The sequence below is a fragment of the Castor canadensis genome, chromosome 13 (assembly GCF_047511655.1).
Source record: "Castor canadensis chromosome 13, mCasCan1.hap1v2, whole genome shotgun sequence".
NCBI lineage: Eukaryota > Metazoa > Chordata > Mammalia > Rodentia > Castoridae > Castor > Castor canadensis.
The window spans coordinates 113,043,985-113,069,772 of NC_133398.1; the positions used below are offsets into that span (position 1 = coordinate 113,043,985).

The window sequence follows — 25,788 nt, forward strand, 5'->3', positions numbered from 1 at the left end:
GTTAACATGATTTCAAGTGAAAAGAAAAGATGAGTCTAGGATACTCCCAGATTCTTATTTTAGAAACTGGAACATGTTGGAGGTATTCAGTGGTTTCTATTTAGATGCTCACTCAGAAAATAATACTGAGTAGAAAAGTTAATGAGCAATAAAGGAAAGAGAAGTGAATTGAAGATTTCAAAATATATCTTAAAATACATCTATAAGAGCAGAGATTTCTAGATTTGGGGAAATTAAGGGAGGTCATGAAGTTCAGAATGTAGACCAATTAAGTTAAATACGCATGTAGACACAGAGCAATGAAATTGTCAAGCATGAATTATAAGGAACATCTCAAAAGATGATTGGCAAACAAATTTAAGAATGACTATCAGTAGCAACAAATGCTAGAAAAGCAATGTAACAGTTTCTTCTAAAGTAAAATTCAGTTAATAGTTAACAGTAAAGTTAAAAATTTTTTTCAAGTATACATTAACTTAGAATTTCCTGCTCACATGAATTTGCTGAAAGATCTACTAAAGGATATTTATTTATTTATTTATTTGGTAGCACTAAGCAAAGTTGCTAGCAAAACACTATGTTTACAACTTGAGCTACATTCTCAGTCCATTTTATTTTTGTTTCTTTTTAGGTAGAGTCTCCAGGGCTGGCTTTGGACCATGACCCTCTTACCTCTGCCTCCTGAGTATCTGGGAATATATGCTTGTACCTGGCTGCCCAGTGTTGGGATTGTAACCATGCCTAGCTTAAGGATATACCTTTGGACAAGAGAGAGAGAGAGAATGCATAATGGAAAGAATGTTTAGAACTGTTTTTAAAATTCAAACTATCTGCATAAAGATAACTTTTAAGTAACTCTTTACAGTAAAACATGAACCAAAATTCTAGACTGAAAGGATAAATGAGGAAGTTGGGAATGTTATTGGATTATTACAGCAGGCTACATCTTATGTTTGGAAAGAGAGTACAAAACCTTGAATGACTTTAACTTTAGAAAGTGTTAAATCTGGCAATATTAAATCATAGTGTGTGGTTGTGGCACATTCAGACATCAATGGTAATATAAATGGAGTCAGTCACGTTGGAGAGCAGTTGGGCAAGATATAGTCAAATTGGTGACATGACTGTGCACAGCATAGTACATACTATGAAGCAACTAGCAGCAACACTGTTAACGGTGAGTATTTAAAAACTTAATTTTCTTTCACTACAAAATAATCAATAGTTGTCCATTTAGAAACTAGAAAATTAAGCAAAATGAAATGAAAGAGAACATTAAATCTCATGTTAAATGAAATACATCAACTATCATGCCATCTTAAGTGAGAAAAATAAATTATAAAATATGATATTATTGCATACAGTTGTATTTTGGAGGGTATAGAGGGCCTTGCTACATACCCCAAGGTAGCCTCCAACTCTCAGTCCTTCTGCTTCTTCCTCTTTCTCTGATTACAGGTGTGGGCCACCACACCTGGCTTTTGTATAAAGCTTTTTAAAAAACAAAATCATGAAGGTGCTGCTCATTCATAAAGATTAATAGGAAGGCTATATCCCAGGATGCTATAAAAGAAGGGAATAATCCTGGAATTTAAAAAATCCAAAGGGACCTTCAACTCCATCACTTTGCTTTTTTAATATTTTGAAGGAGATGATTACTATAAACTATCCAGATTATTTTTAATCTTCTCAGAGAATAGTCATCATATGTGCATTTGGAATTACTTAAATAAAAATAACTTGTCAATGAAAAACTAATTTAACTGATATTTATAAAAAAGTTCATGCCACAGATCAAGGACTTGATCCTATGCTAAGTGGTTCTCTATATTTTATTCTTTTTTTTCTTTTATTCATATATGCATGCAATATTTGGGTCATTTCTTCCCCCTTTCTCCTGTCCCCTCCTTTACCCCTCCGCCCCCTTCCTCTACACTAAGGATAGTTGGATGTTGAAAAAATAATTTTCATAATTTGAATTCTCCTCTCCAGAAGGTTAAAATGAGAAAAAAATATTGAAGAATTAATTTGGCCCCTGACATTGGTTTAACTGATAGTGTACCAGGTACATAGGAAGTGTATCTACTCTTTTATTACTTGGTGAACTTGGTTGAATGGTAAAAAGACACCCAGGCTCAGCCTGGGTAAGGAAGTTAAGGAGACCCTCAGCTTGACCTCAGGAATAGCAAAAGTTTGGTGCTGATGTATCTTTGAAGTTTTGATCAAGAAAACTGAAGGGGTTATGTTCAGAATGTATATTATTATAGATGCATAATAGCCTCTTAAAAATTCTCCAAACATAAATATCACTGGTTTTTACCAATAAAATTCTGAATTCCTTTGTTACTATAGTAAAAGAAAACAACATCAAACTTTTGTGTTTGCTTCCCAACCAAGAATACAAAACTCAAGCCCCCCCCCCCACAATATGCTGGGAAGCACTTGCCTAAGAAGGCCTAGTTCTCATTCTCCCTCATAGCTCTGTTTTCCACAGGAATGCAGTCTTCTCACAGAACCAAGATGGGCTTTCATACAGAAGTTAATGTCAATCCAGGGTAAAGTCAGGAAAACAAAAAAGATGGATTGAACTGCTTTTCCTGTGCTTTTTCTCAGCATATCATAAAACATGACAATAACAGTGTTCTCAAAACTTATACACCTGGCTAATTAAAACTTTGACACAATGATGTAACATGTTTTAAACACATGAGTTTAACAGAATACACCCTAGTACTCGTAGACATAAAATGTGAGACATCTGTTTTTCACAAATCTGTTATGTAGGGCATATATTTTGTTGAGTTACAAGTTAGGATTACATATGTAGGAGGTAGAATATGAGTGAACTTCCATAGTACCAGGACTCATCTCAATGGCACTGTGTTCTCTGTCTGGGGCCCACACAGTAACTCTTGTGAAATGTTGGATGGATAGGCGTCTGTATGTGTGTGTATTGGCCAATCAAACCAGAAAGAAAATTTTTATAAAATCAAAACAATGGGATTTGAACATATGCACAAAAGAATTATATCACAGTTGAGGTGGGGGTGTAGCTCAGTTGTAGAACTCTTGTCTTGCACCTGCCAGCATCAGAGAGAGAGAGGAACCTGGGGGAGGGGACTTAAAACCTGTCAGGATGGAATTACATGGTATAGGGACAAGTGTGCCCATACCCATAAGCAAGGAAGGAAAGCGTTTGAACAGAAAGCAAAAAGTGAAAATGAAGAGGGATAACACAGGATCGTTTCTTGCTGTCAGACTGGTTTCAAACAGTAAGTGTTCCTGCTTAGCAAACGTGAGGCACTGAGTTCAAACCCCTGTGTTGCTGCAAACACAGTAGCATTTCAGTTCCCAAATGGGAAGACTTTGGTGGTCTTCAGCCATATGGTCAAGCATGGCAAGGGTCTACTGTCTTTCAGAGGACAAGTTAAATCAGTTTATATTTCAAGATTTACCTTTCATCTAGCATATTTAAATGTATTCTAAAATGAGGAAAAGAAAGTGAACTAGTAGAAGGTGATAGAGGGGAACATCAACATTGGTTCTCAGTGTGGTGCAATAGATCTGCATGCCAATTTTTCTTAACCTTTTTACTTTTGCATGTGTTTGTGTGCATGTATATGTACACATGTGTATAAATGTACATGTATGTATGTACATTTGTATGTATGCATGTATTTTATGGTGCTGCGGACTGAACTCAAGGTCTTGGGAATGTTAGGCAATACTCTACAACTGGGTTAGGTTTCAAGCCTTCCATCTTTATTTTAAACTAGAAAAGAACATTTCTCTGGTAACTCACTTACATGCCCATTAGCTGTGCATAGAAGGACTAATACAGAAGCAAAAGTAAGCTCAACATTCTCTGCTCCTCCTTAAATATTTTTTATAGCTAACACACCTTAGACCAGGGCCATGAGTAATGCTATTTAAAATTATTATAATAACTCTTAATTTGTGTCTTAAGGATTTAATTTTATACACTCAGCAAGCCAAAAACCAGAGACAGCAAAAGGACTGACTACATGAAATGAGGAAAGTGAATAAAAAGGACTATGATTAATGCTAAACTGTCCTTCTCTGTGCATTATAGATGATAATTGGTTGGTGATCTCAATATTCCTCATATATCTCGGGACAAATTCACTTTATTATTAGTTGTTGTAGGTCTTCTCTGCCTGAAGTGGATTCGGTTTTGAATAAATCAATTGGAGCTGGTTGACTTGGGTTTGGAGTTAACAAGTGGGAAATTGTGGCATCTTGATACCCAGTGCTCTTCAGCCATTCAGGAGAGTTAGAGGAGGACACAATTCATGGTGGAAAAGCCTGCTTGTTCATGGAATTTTTATGAGCTTTCTTTAAGTCACAAATGCCTTTTGGGTTCTAAGACAAATTTCCAGAGAACACATGACAATTATATCCCAATATTCATTTTTGTTTTCCAAACAAGAAAAGTAGTTTTCATCATGATTGTTTAGAAAAATAAAACCTGATTTGCTGTTGTGATAATCCCAAAAATACTAATTTTTGAATTATCCTTTAAATGTTTGCAGTTTATAAGCAGCTAACTCATGGTGTAGAAGTGACAATTGTGTGGAGATATTTAAAATGATTCCATCAAAGGAAACAGAAAACTGTTAAATGTAATTTAACTGAAAAATGGATAAAAATTATGAACATTTTCATTTCTGTGTCATCCCTGCTCTTTTCAAACCAAAAATGTAATAATTTCAGAATTTACAGTGTAATAGAAATTTAATGATGGTGACTTTCCCTCCACAAATATTAAGGTTAGAATGCAAATAGGAATGTAATTTTTTTTAAAAAATGGGAGTCAGACACTTTTATCATAATTTTCCAGATTCTGGCCAACTGGGAATTCCTCAATCATTTTAATTAGAGCTCTATATTTGTTACCATCATTTTCACCAGTAAATACTACATTGTACAGTGTACAAGGGATTACAATTGGCCTGGCCTCTCATCTCAAGGAGCACTCAGAAACATAGGAGATGTAAAATAAGTGCATGCTTAACCACAGTTCAAAATAGGAACTGCAAAAAAATGCCACAAAATATATAAATACACAGCATAGAGTTTTTTTTTAAATGCAGAAATTACATTTAGTTAGAAAGTGAAAGGAAGGTTCATGAAGTTATCAAGACAAGTTGGAGAATGCTTATTATTTGTTAAATGGGAAATTTTTAAGGATTTCAAAGTGAGGAATGCTTTATGACACTCTGGCATTCATTTAGAGAAAATTGAAACAAGTTGAATATATGTCGCAGGATTTGGGGGGAAGTTTCTTGAGAAGCAGTAAGAAAAGAAAGAAAGATGTTCCAGAATAATTGTGGAGTGCATGGGGAGGTGAGGGGACCAGGGACAAATGAATGAGAGTTAGGAATATGATGGTTCTATCAACCAAAAACCAGAAACCAGGAGGAAGAATTGAACTTGAGTTTGAGATGATTTTGAACATGCAGGTAGAGGTTTACTCAGTAGGATACTGGAAATTGGAAGTTTAGGGTGATGTTAGATCTAGGAATGTGAATTGGTAGTCACTCCATTGAGATACTAATGAAAATTGGGGAATTTTGTGAAATTGCAGAAAAGCTTATCAAGAGAGTAAAAGAAGAGGGTAGGTAGTGAAGTTAGGAAGGAAACTGACATGCAGGGTGATACAGAAAGATGAGAATGAGGAGAAGGACAAATAATCCGAGGGAGAAAGAGACCCAAGAGAATCCAATAGTGTATCACAGAGTCACAAACCCATTCTCTAAGGGACAGATGGTATTTTAGAGCAAGCCAAGGGGTTTAAGTTCAACCTACTTGGTCCTGCTCTTGCAGCACTAAAACAACCAGATATGAAATAAATGAGAATAAGTGATAAAACTTTATTATTCAAAATAGATGGACCAATAATTCTTCCATGTTAAGCAGAAACTAAAAAAATATGTGACCAGAAAGCTACAACTACAAAAGATTCTTCAAGGGATTCTGCACACAGAAAGTGAAACCCAACTTAACCATGAAAAGACAGGCAGCACCAAACCATGGGAAAAGAAAAAGCAAGAAAATAGAGAGTAACCTCAACTTAGGTACACACAATCAAACCTTCAAACAACTAAGACAACTAAATGACAGGAATCACCACATACCTATCAGTACTAACATTTACTGTTAACAGACTTAATTCACCCATCAAAAGGCACCACTTGATGAAATGGATTAAAAAGGAAGATCCAACAATTTGTTGCTAACAGGAGACCCATTTCACTGACAGAAATAAGCATAGGCTTAGGATGAAAGGCTGGAAGAATATTTACTAAGATAATGGCCCCTGAAAACAGGCAGGAGTAGCAATACTTATCTCTGACAAAGTAGACTTCAAACCTACATTGATCAAACAAGATTAGGAAGGATATTCTATACTAATAAAAGGGGAAATAGACCAAAAGGAAATAATAATTATCAACCTGTATGCACCCAATTTCATCAAACATACCCTGAAAGACATGAAAGCATATATTAACTCCAACACAGTGGTTGTGGGAGACTTTAACATTGCATTATCATCAATAGAAAGGTCATCCAAACAAAAAATTAATAAAGAAATCCAAGATCTAAAATATACAATAGATCAAATGGACCTACTTGATGTCTACAGAACATTTCATCCAACTTCTACACAATATACATTCTTCTCAGCAGCCCATGGAACCTTCTCCAAAATAGATCATATCTTAGGGCAGAAAGCAAGCCTCAGCAAATAGAAATTAGAAATTATACCGTGCATACTATCTGATCACAATGCAGTAAAACTAGAACTCAACAACAAAAGTAAAGACAAAAAACATGCAAAAGCTGGAAACTAAATAACTCATTACTTAATGAACAATGGATCATTGATGAAATAAAAGAGGAAATTAAAAAGTTCCTGAAAGTCAATGAAAATGAAAACACAACTTACTGTAACCTATGGGACACAGCAAAGACAGTCCTGAGAGGAAAGTTTATAGCCATTAGTGCATATATTAAAAAGACTGAAAGATCCCAAATCAATGACCTAATGACCCATCTCAAACTCCTAGAAAAACAAGAACAAGCAAATCCCAAAACAAATGGAAGGAATGAAATAATTAAAATAAGAACTGAAATCAATGAAATAGAAACCAAAAAACCATACAAAGAAATAATGAAACAAAAAGTTTGTTCTTTGAAAAAATAAACAAGATCAATAGACCCCTGGCAAACCTGATTAAAATGAGGAGAGAAAAAACCCAAATTAGTAGAATCAGGAATGCAAAAGGGGAGATAACAACAAACACCATGGAAGTCCAGGAAATCATCAGAGACTACTTTGAGAATCTGTATTTAAAAAATTTGAAAAACTTAAAGAAATGGACAGATTTCTAGATACATATGATCATCCAAAACTGAACCAAGAAGAAATTAATCACCTGAATAGATCTATAACACAAAATGAAATTGAAGCAGCAACCAAGAGTCTCCCCAAAAATAACAGTCCAGGACCTGATGGATTCTCTGTTGAATTGTATCAGACATTTAAAGAAGAACTGATTCCAACCCTCCATTATCTTTTCCATGAAATAGAAAGGGAAGGAAAACTGCCTAATACATTTTATGAAGACAGTATGACACTTATCCCCAAAACAGGCAAAGACACCTCTAAAAAGGAGAACTATAGGCCAATCTCCTTAATGAACATTGATGCCAAAATCGTCAACAAACTAATGGCAAACCGAATTCAACAACACATCTAAAAGATTATTCACCATGACCAAGTAGGCTTCATCCCAGAAATGCAGGAGTGATTCAACATACGAAAATCAATAAACATAATAAACCACATTAACAGAAGCAAAGACAAAAACCACTTGATCATCTCAATAGATGCAGAACAAGCCTTTGATAAGATCCAACACCATTTCATGACAAAAACTCTAAGAAACTAGGAATAGAAACAAAGTACCTCAACATTATAAAAGCTATGTATGAAAAACCTACAACCAGCATTATACTTAATGGAGAAAAACTGAAACCATTCCCTCTAAAATCAGCAACCAGACAAGGATGCCCACTATCTCCGCTCCTATTCAACATAATACTAGAATTCCTAGTCAGAGCAATTAGGCAAGAAGAAGGAATAAAAGGAATACAAATAGGTAAAGAAACTGTCAAAATATCCCTATTTGCAGACAACATGATCCTATACCTTAAAGACCCAAAAAACTCTACTCAGAAGCTTCTGGACATCATCAATAGCTACAGCAAGGTAGCAGGATATAAAATCAACATAGAAAAATCATTAGCATTTCTATACACTAATAATGAGCAAACTGAAAAAGAATGTATGAAAACAATTCCTTTTACAATAGCCTAAAAAAAATCAAATACCTAGGTGTAAACCTAACAAAAGATGTGAATAAACTTCTGAAGAAAGAGATTGAGGAAGACTATAGGAATTGGAGAAATCTCTCATGCTCATGGATTGGTAGAATCAACATAGTAAAAATGTCGATACTCCCAAAAGAAATGTACATGTTTAATGCAATTCCCATCAAAATCCCAATGACATTCATTAAAGAGATTGAAAAATCTACTGTGAAATTTATATGGAAACATAAGAGGCCACGAATAGCCAAGACAATACTCAGTCAAAAGTACAATGCTGGAGGTATCACGATACCCCGACTTCAAATTATATTACAAAGCAATAACAAGAAAAACAACATGGTAGTGGCACAAAAACAGACATGAAGACCAGTGGAACAGAATAGAGGACCCAGATATGAAGCCACACAACTATAACCAACTTGTCTTTGACAAAGGAGCTAAAAGTATACGAAGGAGAAATAGCAGCCTCTTCAACAAAAACTGCTGGGAAAACTGGTTAGCAGTCTGCAAAAAACTGAAACTAGATCCATGTATGCTGCCCTATACCAATATTAACTCAAAATGGATCAAGGATCTTAATATCAGACCCCAAACTCTAAAGTTGATACAGGAAAGAGTAGGAAATACTCTGGAGTTAGTAGGTATAGGTAAGAACTTTTTCAACAAAACCCTAGCACCACAGCAACTAAGAGATAGCATAGACAAATGGGACCTCATAAAACTAAAAAGCTTCTGTTCATCAAAAGAAATGGTCTCTAAATTGAAGAGAACACCCACAGAGTGGCAGAAAATATTTGCCAGCTACTCATCAGACAAAGGACTGATAACCAGAATATATAGGGAACTTAAAAAACTAAATTCTCCCAAAACTAATGAACCAATAAAGAAATGGGCAAGTGAACTAAACAGTACTTTATCAACAGAAGAAATTCTAATGGCCAAAAAACAATGAGAAAATGCTCACCATCTCTAGTAATAGAGGAAATGCAAATTAAAACCATGCTAAGATTCCACCTCATCTCTGTTAGAATAGCCATCATTAGCAAAACCACTAACAACAGGTGTTGGTGAGGATGCAGGGAAAAAGGAACCCTCTACACTGTTGGTGGGAATGTAAACTAGTACAACCACTCTGGAAAAACATTTGGACGCTACTTAAAAAGCTAAACATTGATCTACCATTTGATCCAGCAATACCACTCTTGGGGATATACCCAAAAGACTGTGACACAGGTTACTCCAGAGGCACCTGCACACCCATGTTTATTGCAGCACTATTCACAATAGCCAAGTTATGGAAACAGCCAAGATGCCCCACCACTGACGAATGGATTAAGAAAATGTGGTATCTATACACAATGGAATTTTATGCAGCCATGAAGAAGAATGAAATATTTTCATTTGCAGGCAAATGGATGGAATTGGAAACATCATTCTGAGTGAGGTTAGCCTGGCCCAAAAGACCAAAAATCATATGTTCTCCCTCATATGTGGACTTTAGATCAAGGGCAAACACAACAAGGGATTGGACTTTGAGCACATGATAAAAGCGAGAGCACACAAGGGAGGGGTGAGGATAGGTAAGACACCTAAAAAACTAGCTAGCATTTGTTGCCCTTAACACAGAGAAACTAAAGCAAATACCTTAAAAGCAACTGAGGCCAATAGGAAAAGGGTACCAGGAACTAGAGAAAAGGTTAGATCAAAAGGAATTAACCTAGAAGGTAACACACATGCACAGGAAATTAATGTGAGTCAACTCCCTGTATAGTTATCCTTATTTCAACTAGCAAAAACACTTGTTCCTTCCCATTATTGCTTATACTCTCTCTTCAACAAAATTAGAGATATGGGCAAAATAATTTCTGCCGGGTATTGAAGGGGTGGTGGGGAGATGGAGGGAGTGGATCGTTGGTAAGGGAGGGGGGTAGGGGTAGGGGGGAGAAATGTCCCACACATTGTATGCACATATGAATAATAAAACAATAAAAAAATGAAATTTTAGTTTAAAAAAAAAGTAAAAAAATTGAAGAATACATCTTAATAGAGAGCCTGTTGGTCGTTGGGAAAATCTGGTGTAGATAGGAAAAGATAGGTTGTATAAGTGAATCTTATCAGGTAGATGTTTTATTTCTTTATCTCCGATGATATTTCTCCATCTACTTTCCCATCACATAGCCAAAGGTGCTCGGCCAGGTGAAATCTAATCCATCATGACTTATTCTAAAAATTAGCTCACAAACCATGTATAGTCAGTATAGTAAAAATGCCTAAAACTTTAAAGAGTATAAGGTAAAATTAATAGTGGCAGGAAAAGAATTCCAAAATTCAACTTATAAACTAAAATAAAAATCTGCCATAGTTTAGTTTTAAAACTCTCTGAAGTGTTTTTAATGTTATTTTATTCATACTTATGAAAAAGCACATCTAACGTAAAAACTGTTTTAGTGCTTTGACATTAATTTAAATGTAATTAGGTATTCTTAGATAAAATGGTCACTTTTATTATTCTGATTTTTAATATTAGACTATGACAGTAGTTCTAGATAAAATTCTGGATTGTTTTAATTTGAATAATATCTCACGACCAAGACCATTGCTGGTGGGATCAGCACAGGGAAGTCAGCAGCCTTGGTAGGGCTGGGAACCAGGATTTGACAGAAAGGGATGTCAGGAAAGCCTCAGGGAGCAAGAGTGGTGGCCCGGCTGTGAGCAGCGGGAATCAGGGCTCTCCTGCCAGGCGGCCAACTGCAGCGATCCTCAGATCTGGCCTCCCTCCAGCACTACCACCTTGGCCCAGTCGTCCCTCATCCTAGATGGCTCCCCAGGACGCAGCGTTCCTCCTCCACCTCCTCCTCCCCCTCGGCTTCCCTCCATTGGTCCGTCTTCCTATTCCTCCTGCCCTGCATTGATGCATCTTCCTCTTCCTCCTGCTTCTGCACAAACGCAAACGCTGCGCGCAGGCGGCCTCGGGAAACTCCCTTCCCCTTACATCTTGCAGAGCACGGCTGGCAGTTGACAGCCCACAGCAGTTTCAGTGATCTCTCTCACCTGCCTTTCTCGCCCACTCCAAGAGAGCATTGACGATCACACCTGGTGGTGGTTGTGCTCAACTTCTAAGGTAGGAATTGCAGGGGTGGGGTGCTTAAGGCCTAGGGTGCTGCACTGGCTGGCGGGAGGGAGGGCCAGGGTTTGAATCCCCGCACCACCTGAAAAAAACTTTGGTCTTTTCCTTCTTCCACCTGGACTCCAGGGGCTCGTCCCTGCTTTGATAGAAAATCAAGACAGAGACCAGGGGGATTGCATTCACACCCGTGAATCTCACTCGGGTGGGAAGACCCGAGTTCAAATCCCATTATGATGTGAATGCATTAGTTCCCTTTTCTTCCACCTAGACTCCACGGGCTCTCCCCTGCGTTGCTGGAAAATCAGGACAAAGAACAGGGCGATTGTGCTATGGTCATACATTGGCAAATAATGAGCGAGTCCGCATCTCAACAAACACACCAATAAAAAGAGTTGTAATAAGTACTGTAGCTCATATTGAAGCCCAGAGTTCCATCTACAGTTCTACAAAAACAGATAAATAAATAAAGAGAAATACATAAATACATAAATGCATAAACACATGAATATGTAAATGAATAAATGAATGAGTGATTGAAAAAATACATAAGTGGATAAATGAATAGAAAGAAACAAACACACGAAGGAAGTAACAAATACATGGATGCAAAAATAAAAACATAAATACATAAATGAATAAATAAATGGCTGAATGAAAGAATACACACACAAGCACAGAAATACGTAGATGAATAAATGAGTGAATGAAAAAATTTATACTCAATTGAATAAATGAATGAAAATAAACTCATAAATACATAAATACATAGATATATCAATAAATACTTTAATGTATCAAGGAATAAATAAAAATGAATTGAATAAATACTTAAATACATAGATAAACACATAAATGTAAAAGAAATAAATAAATGAGTGAATTAATACATCAATGAAAAAATAAATACCTAAATGATTGAATGAATGGAGTTAAGAACAGAATAGTGGTTACCATAGAGTGGGGAAGGTAGTGGGGAGGGATGAAAGAGCCAAGGTTTATCCATCAGTATTAAGTTAGAGTTAGATAGAAGTAAGTTTTGGTGTGCTGTTCCATGGGGGTGACTGTAGACAAAAATATTGTACTGTGTGTTTCCAAAAGCTAAAGGAAAGGATTTTAAAACTTCTTGTGAAAGGGAGTCCTTATTTTCACTCTTTTTCCCAGTCATTACTTCCTATCATTAACTCACTAAAAATGAGCAAAATGTTATGGGAACAATATTGGTAGCAACACTCTTTTATCATTGAAGGAAATGATAAATAATTTCAGTGATAGATATGTTCAAACTAATATAAACCTTACACATTGTATATATGTATCAAACATCACATGGAAACCCATTAATATTTACAATCATTTTATGTCTTCCCATATCAGTTAAAATAAATTTAATTTAAATATATGCATGTATGCGTTTATATATGTATGTGTGTATATATGCACATATATATATACATTGTTAATGTGAATATACCACAAACACATAAGAAATCCAGAAATGTTTGATGATGCACTCAGAACTTAGTAAGAGTATAAAGCTATTTATATTCCAAGTGCTGAAAAAGAGAAGATTTGTGATATGAGAAGCTCAGAAGATTCTAAACCCTGGAACTCTCCAAAAGAGCTGAGATGTTTAATATGGGTGAGACAACCACAAATGAGTGTTGGTTTTAAAGACACATTTCTGAGGGAATAAATAACAAAACCTCTCTCTCTCCTCTGCCTCCTGAGACACAGAAGAAACAGAAGCATGAAGAGTGGATCTAAAGTATCATACAAAAGGTATGCAGCCTACTTCATACTTTAAAACCACATATATGCTTCAATGCTGAAAATATTGATTTTCAGATTCGATTTCCTTCCACTTTACCAATGCTTTGTCTGAAACTTTTGTATGCAGTAGGCTAGTGGTCAAATCTGGATAAGAACTTCTTCATTAGATACTGTATATTCAAGCATTAAATAGATCATCTTGCAAATGAAAATGTAGACACTGCTGTTTGGCAGAAGTGGGAATATATTTCAGGAGGAAAGTACTTAACCGCAATCTGATCAAGTTTCTAGTAATTTTTGTTCAAAGATATTTTGGGGTAGAAAATTAAAAGAACTAAAATTATGTAATATGTAAGTCTCACAAAACAGACAGAGGAGAATTGAATTTATCAACTCAGCCATATATATGGTCATGTTCTTGGAAGACAAGACACTTTTGACACCTGTTACATTGTACATAATAAAATATTTGACTTTCAATAATGTTGCTAGGCTACTTTAGGTTTAGGCAAGTCACCTACTCTTCAGTGTCATTTTCTTTGTCCCCCAAGTGTCTCCAGAACTACAAAGTAACATTGAGCTAAGGATTACGTAATATTAAGTGTGGAATCACATTACTCTGGCAATGTTAAGGTCATAAAGATAAAATATCAGTGATTTCATTTAAAACTCCTTTGCATTTGCTGTGCAGTCTTTCTTCTGCATGTAAATTTTAATCATATATGTAATTCCTCAGCACAATCCATTTTGGGGCTCTGAGAGTGGGAAGATCTCCTTTATATGTGGTTGGCTGAAATTGCAGTATAATGTACTCCCTTACCACCTTTGACTTTTGGGGAATGTAATAGATAATTTCAAATGTCACCTTGAGTAGGATATGGTTCCCTAGATGTCTGGCTAAAGAGTCATGATGTTCCTGTAAAGGCTTTTTGGATAATATTATCATTTTAACCAATAGGCTCCATAAAGCATATTATCTTCCAATTTGTGAGTGAGCCTTATCCAACTGGGAGAAGGCCAGAATAGACAAATATATGTATAAAGAGACAGAGAAAAATAGAGATAGACAGAGAAGGAGACAGACAGGTATCCTATTATTTCTATTTCTAACTCATACAGGCAACCAGATCTTACATATTTTCTTCTTATAATATGTTTGATCTGACTAATAATGCATGCCATAAATCCTTATAAATGTGCTGAGGAAAAATTATGATTAAATTCAGTTTTAAAATGCTGTCATACATAAAAGAAATCTACCAGCAATATGGAGATAACACTGTGTTTCACAAGACAAATGCAAAACACAACTAGAGAAAGCAATGGAGTGATTGCAGCTAAATTTTTCTTTTACCATTGCAAAATTTGTGACAGAGTTGGTGTTGTTCCTCAAGGATATTTACAGAGAATAATTTACATGATTTAAAACAAACTATGTTATTAAAGTCCACACAAACCATGTCCACATTAAACAATATTACATGATAGTTAATAACATATCTTATAACTAAGTACGTTTATAGAAAAAGTGATAATTGAAATAATATTTACTGTAAATTATGCTGACAGATTTATAATGTTCACAAGAATTCATGTCCTATATTATTAGATAATTAGGGCAGAGGTGTTGTGCCAATTAAATATTCTATAATTTTCTGTAGCTCTTTTGTGAAATGGATATAGACTATAGAAATTAATATTTACAATTGGGAAATGTTCTATTTGTACTCTTTGTTTTGCATTACCAAAGCATAGCTCTGATAAATAAATACCGTTAAGTCCATAAATTCTTTTTTTTTCAGATTCTGAATGCCTTTATTTACCTTTTGAACTTTTAAAATTTATTTCTGTTGTTTAGCAATTTAGGCTTAATAATGCACTGCAGAAACTGAGATGCCTGCCCTGTCTTGCTCTTTTCTGTTTACATGACATTATGCAGTGTGTCTAAATATTTTGCTCTACTTTCTCACCTATAAAATAACGGAAGTGTGGTAGGTGATGTGTAGATCCTGAATTTAAATTCTATTTCTGTGATTTAGAACACTTGTGCCTAACTTGGTCATCTTTGCCACATTTTAATCACATTTGTTATATAATGAAGTCTTGCCTTTCGAAACTTAATGTAAATGCACTTTTATGCACAAAAATAATAATTCAGTTTGGAGTGTTCTCAGTTAAGTGAAAATTTCTTTGAAATGATGCTGTCACATGTTGCATCGTGTTAATAGATACTTAACTTCTCAATATTTCTTTGAGGAGCTGTAGTTTCAACTTTATGTCTGCTGTTCCTTTATATGTAGATTAATATAAAACAAAAGCAAACAATTTGCTGCACCTACTTTGTAGGCCATAACTCATGGAAATAATCATTCTCTTCACTTCAGGACAAGTGAAGGTAATATGCTTCACTTGTCCACATATAGTATATCCACTCCTTCTCAGATGTTTCCATCTTCCCACTTTTCAATTATTTTCAACTTTTGTGTCACAAAAATAAGCTATATTTTGCTTTATTCTTGAAGTTCTTCCAGTAAAGAATCAGAAAGAATATTAGAATAAACAAAATAAAGAGAAAATAAAATTTGACAATAGGGCCCAACCTAAAAATCAATTATAAGTTCAAAACACACAGTGGTTATACATTTTTATGAATACTTACTGCTTGACATTCAATGAAAGACATTTCACTGGAAAATTCTGTCTAATTTCCCCAATGTACTCTCTACTGTGCATAGAAAAGAGAAATAAAGGATAAGGTATTTTGTTCTGAAAAATGATAACCATAAATGAATTTACGCTCACTCACAGAGAATCACACATGTGAACATTAATATAATTTCTAAACTTTTTATTAAGACAGTCTAATTTATTTTAGTATAATATACAAATAGTCACGATTTGAAGGAAGTAATGTGTGTTTGAAATACTTATGGGAATTTTACTTAAGTAAATCTTTATAATATTCAATCTCATGCAATCACTTATTTTGTAGTACATTGATTTTTATTCTATGATTACTCATATTCATTTTTGCAATCATATTTTAAAAAAAAATTTTATTCATTTATTCACAAGTGCATACATTGTTTGGGTCATTTCTCCCCCCTTGCTCCCCACTCACTCCCTCTCCTCCCACACCCCCTTGCTTCTAGGCAGAACCTGTTCTGCCCTTATCACTAATATTGTTGAAGAGAAGACATAAGAAATAATAAGAAAGACAAAGCGTTTTTGCTAGTTGAGATAAGGATAGTTATACAGAGAGATTCCTAGCATTAAATATAACTCACCTTACACTCATAAGATTGATTTGAGCACTCACTATCTCTACTTTTGTTTACCATTGCACCCCACTCATATAAGGTACAGTCTATAGATGAACTCCAAAATTATTTGCTGACAAAAGAAAGGAATGTGTGATTCCAATGACAATGTTTAGTTAAAATGGATGAAATTATAGTGACATTAGGTATTCTATTCATACAAAAATTTTTAAATGCTTATAAAAACCCAATAAAATGAAATTCATAATTTTATTTTTTGGTTTAGATACTGAGCTCATACAGCAGATGGGAGATTGAGTCAAGATCATTGTGTGTACTCATTGCTCTTATTTGCAAAAATGCCATAGTCTGACAAGTCAAGTATCCAAATACTTACATAGATACCATTTCATATTGCTTTTCTTTAAAATTTTGAATAGGAAAAGTAAGTTTTAAGGTCTTTCCTGTATTGAGCAAGAGTAGACATATATCTGCTTTTGATGGACTTGAATAATTCTTATAAATTGATCTTCATCATAGGATTCTTATCAAGGTTAACTATCATAATGCCATTAAAATGATTTCCAAAGCGATTTACACTTAGCGAACATTTATGTATAGTAGGTGGACTAATGTGAATAATATTGTTAATGGAACTATTAGCAAAAGGGAAAAAATAGTATGTAGGAAAGAATGAAAACAACTAAACTAATGATTCAAATCAAGAAGAAAGAAAATGTACCATAAAAAGAAAAACAACCTAATAGAATGAGTGAGATGATTTAAATATTCAACATTTCTTTGGTGCCATAGTTAATAAATTTCAATAAATGTTAGAAAAAAGTTAAAACAACAGTTCACTGTAAAGCTGCATAACTATAGGAAAATTGTTTGATTCTTTGAACTTCATTTTATACATCTAGAAATGGTAATATTAATACTATTATTTTGAACATTTTACATACATCCTCCAATATTTTAGTTATTTATACATTGCAACTAAAAATTAAAATTAAATTTATTTTACTTTATTAAGTGGTTTAGTTTTGCATATGTTTTCATGAGTAATTTTATTAAGGTGTAATTGGCACATAACATGTTGCACTTTTAAAGTGTGTATTTTAATAATTTATGATATGTATGGATGCCCACACGCAAAAGGATGAATACGTCAATCATCAAGTGTTTGCTTATGCCTCTGTAATCAATTCTTCCTCTGCCTTCCTTCATCTATTCCCATTTCCTGAGTTATTTTCAAAACATTTTCCCTCTCTATACCTTAGTCTGCATTCACACTTTGAAATTTGTATAAAGGAAATCATACAGTAACTCCTTTTTGTTGCCCTTTCACTCAGCATAACTATTTTAATGTTCATTGGTTTTTTTTGCACAACTTCTGCTTACTCTTGAGTAGTTTTTAATGGCAAGTTTACTGTAGGTTGTTTCCCCATTTACATGTTAATGGACATTTCAATTTTATCTAATTTTGGATTATTAAAATTTACAGAGAGATTACAGTCCATGACTGTAATCCCATGACTCTGGAGGCTGAGGTGGGAGAATCTGCACCGTGGGTTACATAGTGACATAGTGAGAGCTTATCCCAAAACAAAAATCAAAACAAATGAAAAAAAAGTCTGCTGTGAGCATTTTTATTGTGTGTAATTTCTTTGTAGGTACATATATTTAAATTCTTCTAAGGTAAATAAGTAGGAGCAGAATTGAGCATCCCTAACTTATAAAGAAATCACCATAGTATTTTCCAGAATGGCTTTACCATTTTATATTACTACCAATAATACATGAAACCTCTAGTTTCCATTACAGCCAAAATTTGTTGTTTCGTATTTTTAGCTTTAGTCATACCAACAGTGACTAATTGAAAATGACTAATTAATTGGTGGTTCCTAATAAATAATTATGTTGAATATTTTCTGTATATTTTTTGCCACTTTCTTCTCTAGAGAAATGGTTGTCAAAGCCTTGTATGCACACATGAATAATAAAAGAAAAATGAAAAAAAAAAAAAGAAATATAATATGAAAAAAAAAGAACAAAACGCGACTTACTTTAAAACAAAAAAAAAAATCTTTATTTATTTAAAATATTGTGTCTTTTTCTTACTGTGTTTTTGCAGTCTATCTACATAGTCTAAATATATAATCTTTATCATATTTATAATGTATATGTAATGCTTCCCACACTGTGGCTTGTATTTTATTTTCTCACATGCCTGTTTGGGGAAGCAAAATATTTTAATTGACTATTCAGCTTATTTCAACATCAAATTAATATATTAATGCTATAATATATTTTTTGAGTTTGGCTTATTTTGTTCAAAATGATGGTCTACAATTTCATCCATTTTCCTGTCAACAGCAGTGTCATTCTTCTTTATGGATGAATAACACCTCATCATGTATATACACCACATTTTCTCTATGCATTCATTAGTTATTAGGCACCTGAGATGATTCTACAGCTTGGCTATTGTGAATAGTGCTGTGATGAACATGGGTGTGAAGGTATCTGCCTTTTCTGTTCATTTAAACTCCTTTGAATAGAGTTTATGGAGGGGTCCATAGTGTATGCAAGGGTCACAAGGTAGGTCTACTTTTAGTTGTTTGAAGGGTCTCCATGCTGACATTTATAGAAGTTGCACTAGTTTACATTCCCACTAACAATATATTAGTTCCTCTTTCCCCTTCCTCACTAGCATTTGTTGCCTTTTGTTTTCTTGTTGATTACCACTCTTAACTGTGATGAAATGTCAACATAGTTTGATTTGAATTTTCTTTATGTCTAAGAATACTGAACATTGCTCATGTGTTCATTAGACATTTGAACTTCTTCTGAGAACTGTTTAATGTATATGCCCATTCATTAACAGTATTTTTTGTTATTTAACTTTTGGAGCTCTTTGTATATGCTGGATATTAATCCTTCATTCAGTGTTCCCTTTCTATAGGTTGTCTCTTCATTCTGGTAATTATTTCCTTTGATGTGCAGATTTTTCAAATTAAAATGCTTCAAAGGAAATAACTCCACAATCAAGAGAAAAATCCATAGAAAGGGAGAAAAAATTTGCATGTTATTCCTCAGATAAAGGATTAATGTCCATAAAATACAAAAAGTTCCAAACAATTGAACACACAAAAGCCAAATAATCCAATTATACATGGACAATTAAAACATGAGGAAATGTTCAACATCCTTAGCTATAAAGGAAATGCAAATAAAAATGACATGGATATTCCATCCCTCACCAGTCAAAATGGCTTTCATCAAGGAAATAAACAATATCAAATGATGATGACTGTGGATGTGTGTATGGGGAACTATTTTACATTGGTAATGGGGATGTAATTTAGTGTGGCTACTATGGAAACAAGTACAGAGGCTCCTCAACAAACTAAAAACATGGTGTGAATTCACATATTATATATATATATGATATATTATAAGAACCTTTGTAAATACTTTAATGTACCCCCACCCAGCATGACAATAATAAACAAAGAATCTAAAAACAGAACCACAATGTGATTCTGGTGTACCACTCTTTGACATATATCTTAAGGAATGTAAGTTATCATACACTAGAAATTTACACACCCATGTTTATAGCAGCGATATTCACAATAACCAAGCTAGAAAATAAGCTTAGGTGCCTATAAATCAATAAATGGATACAGACAAATGAAATGTGATATATATGGTATATATTTTTCATTTTCATTTTTTGTACACACACATATACATTTGTATATGCATGCATACATACATACAGTAGGGTATTATCTAGTCAAAAAGAAGAATGAAATTCTGTCATTTGCAGGAAAAGGAATGGAACTGGAGATCATCCTATTAAGCAAAATAAACCCAATTCATAATCATAAATATTGTATATTGCATGTTCTTTCTCATGTGAGGATTCTGGACCTTTAATAAGAAAAAAAGAATGACATGAGAAAAACGGTGACTGCTAGGGGGACCAGAAGGAGTGGGGAGGGAGAAGAAAAGACAAAGCGTGCATTGAATCAAAATGCTTTATATGCATGTATGAAAATAAAGTATCAAACCCCATTAAATTGTTTTAAAAGGCAATAAGAAAGAATAATTGAGGGGACAAATTTTATGAAGGTGCATTGTGTGCATGCATGGAAATATCACCAAGAAGTCTTTTTGTATAATTAATACTCACAAATAAAAGTAATTTGGATGGCTGAAAATAAGTAAATTAAGTGAAAATCTGCTTCTGCATGTCTTAGAATTTTCATAATTCAAGGTTTTCCTTTTCTCAGCCCATACTGAGATAGAAAATTAGTAAAACAGCTTACAGAGAAAATTTGTAGGATTCTGAAACTTGGAGGTCTACAAATAAATTCTGCTTGCTAGAATATAATTTTTAAACAAGTTGACAATTTCTGCCATGTGCACAGATAGAGCTTCTGATTTACTTTATAATACCTTATTCCTAAAGACAAGCAAATCAAGTTCTCCAGATATTTGATAAAATACTTGAAAATACAAGCAAACAAAAATAACAGACCAGCGAGGAATATCTAAAACAACACTAGGGAGCCGCCGCCGTTGATGCTGCTGCCAGCAGTGCGTTCAGGTCGGCCCCCTCCGGGTCCCCTCACCAGGCAGCCAGTGCCAGGATCCCATCCAAATTTGGAGAGCCACCGCATCCGGAGCCGCAGTTCCAGCGGGCCCAGGCCTGGCACCGCCCCAGAAGAACGGTCCAGCACAGAATCAAATGCGGGTGCTATCTGGGTATAGATTACATCATCAAAACTATCTTCTTCCCTCAGGACATTACTCTCAAGGACCTGGGAAAATGACCTCATTGCCATTGGATAACCAGTGTGATGATTACGACTCTGGCCTCTATACAGTACCAACACAAAATGTGGTGACTCCTAGCATAGCAAACCAACCAGGAGCACAGCAGATGTATGGCAGGGTTCCTCCTGCCCCGCACATTGTGGGATCCACTGCAGGATCTTTCCAAGGTGCTGCATCATCAACATCCCTTTTGCATACCAGTGCATCCCATCCCTACTCCTCTTTTGTGAATCACTACACTAGTCCAATGTACTCTGCCAAGTCTTCTGTTGCTTCTCAGGGATTTCCCTCTACTTGTCATTATGCTATGTCCACTGTTCCTTATTCTGTGTATCCTAGTGTTTCATATCCTTCTCTGCCTGCTGGTGATCCATATGGGCAAATGTTTACCTCACAGAATGCTCCAACTGTCAGGCCAGTTAAAGATAATTCATTGTCTGGCCAAAATCCAGCTATCAGCCATCCATCACTGCTTCCACCTCCACCTTCACAGCAGCACGATCAGCAGCAAAGTCTTTCAGGATATAATACTCCATCATGGGCAGCTCCAGGCCTTCCATCAAGCAAAGACAATTTCATTAGAAACCACATGGGATCCCTGCCTATAACCCACAACAACCTAACAAATGCTGATTCTCTGTCCTGTCTGGTTATGCCTCCCAAGTCCAGCTCAGTAGCATCTACTGCTTTGTCAGGAGCCTCCTCAACAAAAATGCCTCCTGTTGCAAAGCACCCAGTTGAGCCCATGTCCTCAGTTACACAGCCATCAAAGCTATTACAGCAGAAAGGAATGATGTATGGTGAATATGTTAATTATCAAGCTAGCTCTGCACTAACTCCCTTGTCATCAGCATGCAATGATGAGGAAGAGGAAGAGGAGGATGAGGAAGCAGGTGTTGACTGTTCTTCTACCACAAGCAGTGCTTCACCTTTGCCCAACAGTTATGATGCCCTGGAAGGAGGCAGCTTCGCAGATATGCATTCTTCATCAGCAAGCAGTCCTGCTCCTGATCCTGCCTCTGAACCTGACCCTGCTCCAGCTCCTGCCACTATTCCTCAGCCATCAAAAATGGCTAAGCCTTTTGGTTATGAGTATCCCACTCTTCAGCCTGGTTATCAGAATGCAGCACCACCACTCAATTCTGGAGCACATCCCAGTATCCTGGCGTATTGTGGATTCCAGCAGTATCCTCAACAGTACCCTGGTGTGAACCAGCTATCTTCCAGTCTAGGAGGATTGAGTCTTCAAAGTTCTCCCCAACTGGAAAGCCTGAGACCTGTCAACCTCACTCAGGAGAGAGAAGATCCAAATCAAAGATCAAGTACAAAGGTAGTACAACACCTTGGACCTGCAACTGATTTTTATAAGAAACTTGCTTTAGATTGCTCAGGACAGCAAACTACAGTGGATTTATTCCTTTTATGCTCACAGTATTCTCATCTTGCTTCTCTAGCTTGTATGTCCATGTATTCTGCAGGGTGCATCTGTTATTATCCATCATTCCACTGTACTCACAATTCTTCACAAGCAGAAAAGCTACAAAAAGACCTAAAATGATATCTGACAAGAAATATTGGATTTGAAGCAGTTAGGAGAATAAGATGTACTAAAGGTCATTCAGTGCACACTTTTCATGGAAACTTCTTTGTCCATTCCATGATTTGTTGTCTCTTGCCAACATCAATCCTGATGCTGGAATTACAGTGCAATTGTCAGTTGAAGAAAGTTTGACAGATACATCCTTAGTGTGCTTTCAAACAGCCCTGTTATATACATCAAGCAAAGGTGAGCAGAAAAATTAGAGTGCATACACTTTGTTTGCCCATGGTTAGCTCACTGGCAGATGTACATGCAGGAGTGAGTATGCAAGCTGCCATCTGCCTTCTGGCAAACATGGCGGTGGATCGATCAGTCTCCTCAAGTCTATCAGATGTGAGAGATGCCTTGGTGAATGCTGTGGTGGACTTGGTATCTGAGTATGGCTCCACTGTCTCAAACTTACAGCACTCCGTTTTGATAGCACCCAGCTCACTCAAGTTGTTCCCTCTCTATGTTTTGGCCCTTCTCAAACAGAAAGCATTTAGAATGGGTACAAGCACATGCTGAATGATTGTGTATTTGCCATGTGTCAGATAAAGTCTCAGCCACTTGTTCATCTAATGAAAATGATTCATCCCAACTTATACAGAATAGACAGATTCACAGATGAGGGTGCAATACATGTTAATGACAAGGTGGTACCTCAGCCACCCCTTCAAAAATTGTCAGCAGAGAAGCTGATAAGAGAAGGTGCTTTCCTTATGGACCTTGGCTCTGTTTTTTTACATTTGAATTGGAAAAGTCTGTGACAACAACTTCATAGAGGATGTACTTGGCTATCCTAATTTTGCATCAATACCACAGAAAATGGCACATCTTCCAGAGGTAGACACACTTTCATCAGAAAGAGCAAGATCCTTTATAACATGGCTTAGAGACAGCAGACCCTTAAGCCCAGTTCTTCACGTGGTAAAAGATGAGAGTCCTGCCAAAGCAGAAATTTTTCAGCATTTAATAGAAGACTGGACAGAAGCTGCATTCTCTTACTATGAATTTTTGCTTCATGTTCAGCAGCAAATTTGTAAATGAAGTAGACTAAAATTTAATAAGAAGAAAAAGATGCATAACCTAGGTAAAGCATATTTCAGAGAAGCACATAGGATATTTGATGTGGAGGCATTTGCTGTTATAAGACACAATGCACAGCACTCTAAAGTTTTGGGAGAAGGTAGAGGGAAAGAAAGAAAGTGACAGATTTTCTTCAGCCTTCTTTAATGGCAATGATGATTCTGTTTCACCAAGTGTATTTGAGTTGGTTTCTACATATTTCCAGTAGTGGAGCAATACAGTGTTCTCTTCATTGCAGGCCAGCAAATTTATGTAGCTGTGTGGAATGACATGTCATAATGTAAAATTAGATAATTTTTTTTCTTAATATAAAATTTCTGGACTTAAACTCTGACAAGAGATGCCAAAAGGCAGTGGTACTGTGCTATTTGTTTATGTGAATTACTTTTTAGCAAGGAATGATTCATATTCATTCAATGAATTCATTTTCCCTGTAAAGAAAATACTGTTTCAGTACATGAACTATAGAGAATATATATATAATGTACATAAGTGTTACATTTGTAAAGAAAATGTAAAAATGTAACTACAATATATGAATTGCTTAAACTGTGCTATACTCTTGGATGACAACTCTTTTTTTGTCACACTTAGAGAATGAGGTTGACAAATACATATTATGAATTGAGTCCACAAAAGAAACATAAAACTCTTTGTACTTCTGTTAAATCTTTTATGTGGATTTATTTATGATCAACCTACTAATTAAAATATTTTGCTTGACAAAAAATAAATAAATAAAATAATACAACAGCAATAATTCAGGAAGCAACAAAATAATTTGAAAACTACAATTGATTCTAGAAAAGAAAGATATAGCACTGGCACAAGAACAAAATATTAGGAATACAACAATGAATGAAAAAACTAATTCTGACTGTTAAAAATAGCACAGGAGAAAAATCAACTGAGGAGTAGGAAAGATAGTTTTTGAATCCTACTGTAATAATATGTCTGTTTGATGCACAATCAGGTATATGATTAGAAAGATAAAGTTAAAATATCAGACTGATGAAAACATTCTAACTTCTTCATTCTAATTCTGACTGTTAAAAATAGCACAGGAGAAAAATCAACTGAGGAGTAGGAAAGATAGTTTTTGAATCCTACTGTAATAATATGTCTGTTTGATGCACAATCAGGTATATGATTAGAAAGATAAAGTTAAAATATCAGACTGATGAAAACATTCTAACTTCTTCATTCTGGCTTTAGAAAAGCAATTCTATATTGTATTTCCTCAAAATGAGATGCAAACTGGCTATCTGGAATTTGCCTCTCTTAAGAGATGTCTAGCACACCTTGTCTCCCTCCTTCAACCTCAGGGAAAAATTTCTCTGGGATTCTCTCAATATCCAAACCAGTCTTGAATTATCTTTCTAAACTTATCCATGTTCTAAGTTTCTGTAAAATATAAGGAAGATCTTTTTTGTTTGTGTTTTTTTAGAGGTACTGGTGTTTGAACTCAGGTCCTTTACTTGCTGAGCAATTGCTATACCACTGGAGCCACACCTTTGGTCTGTTTTGCTTTGTTAATTTTTGCTGGGGATCACAATCCTCCTACCTAAGTTTCCCTGTAGCTGGGATTGCATATCCTCATAACCACACCTGGCTTGTTTATTGTGATGTGGGTCTTGATAAATTTATACCTGAGCTGCCCTCTTACCACAATTCTCTTATATCCAGTTTCCAAG

At 35.2% G+C, this 25,788-nt stretch overlaps 1 pseudogene; it reads left to right on the forward strand.

The window, feature by feature from the left end:
* Window positions 1-21,320: 21,320 nt before the first annotated feature.
* LOC141415713 (protein transport protein Sec24B pseudogene) lies at window positions 21,321-24,448 on the forward strand (annotated as a pseudogene).
* Window positions 24,449-25,788: the final 1,340 nt, after the last annotated feature.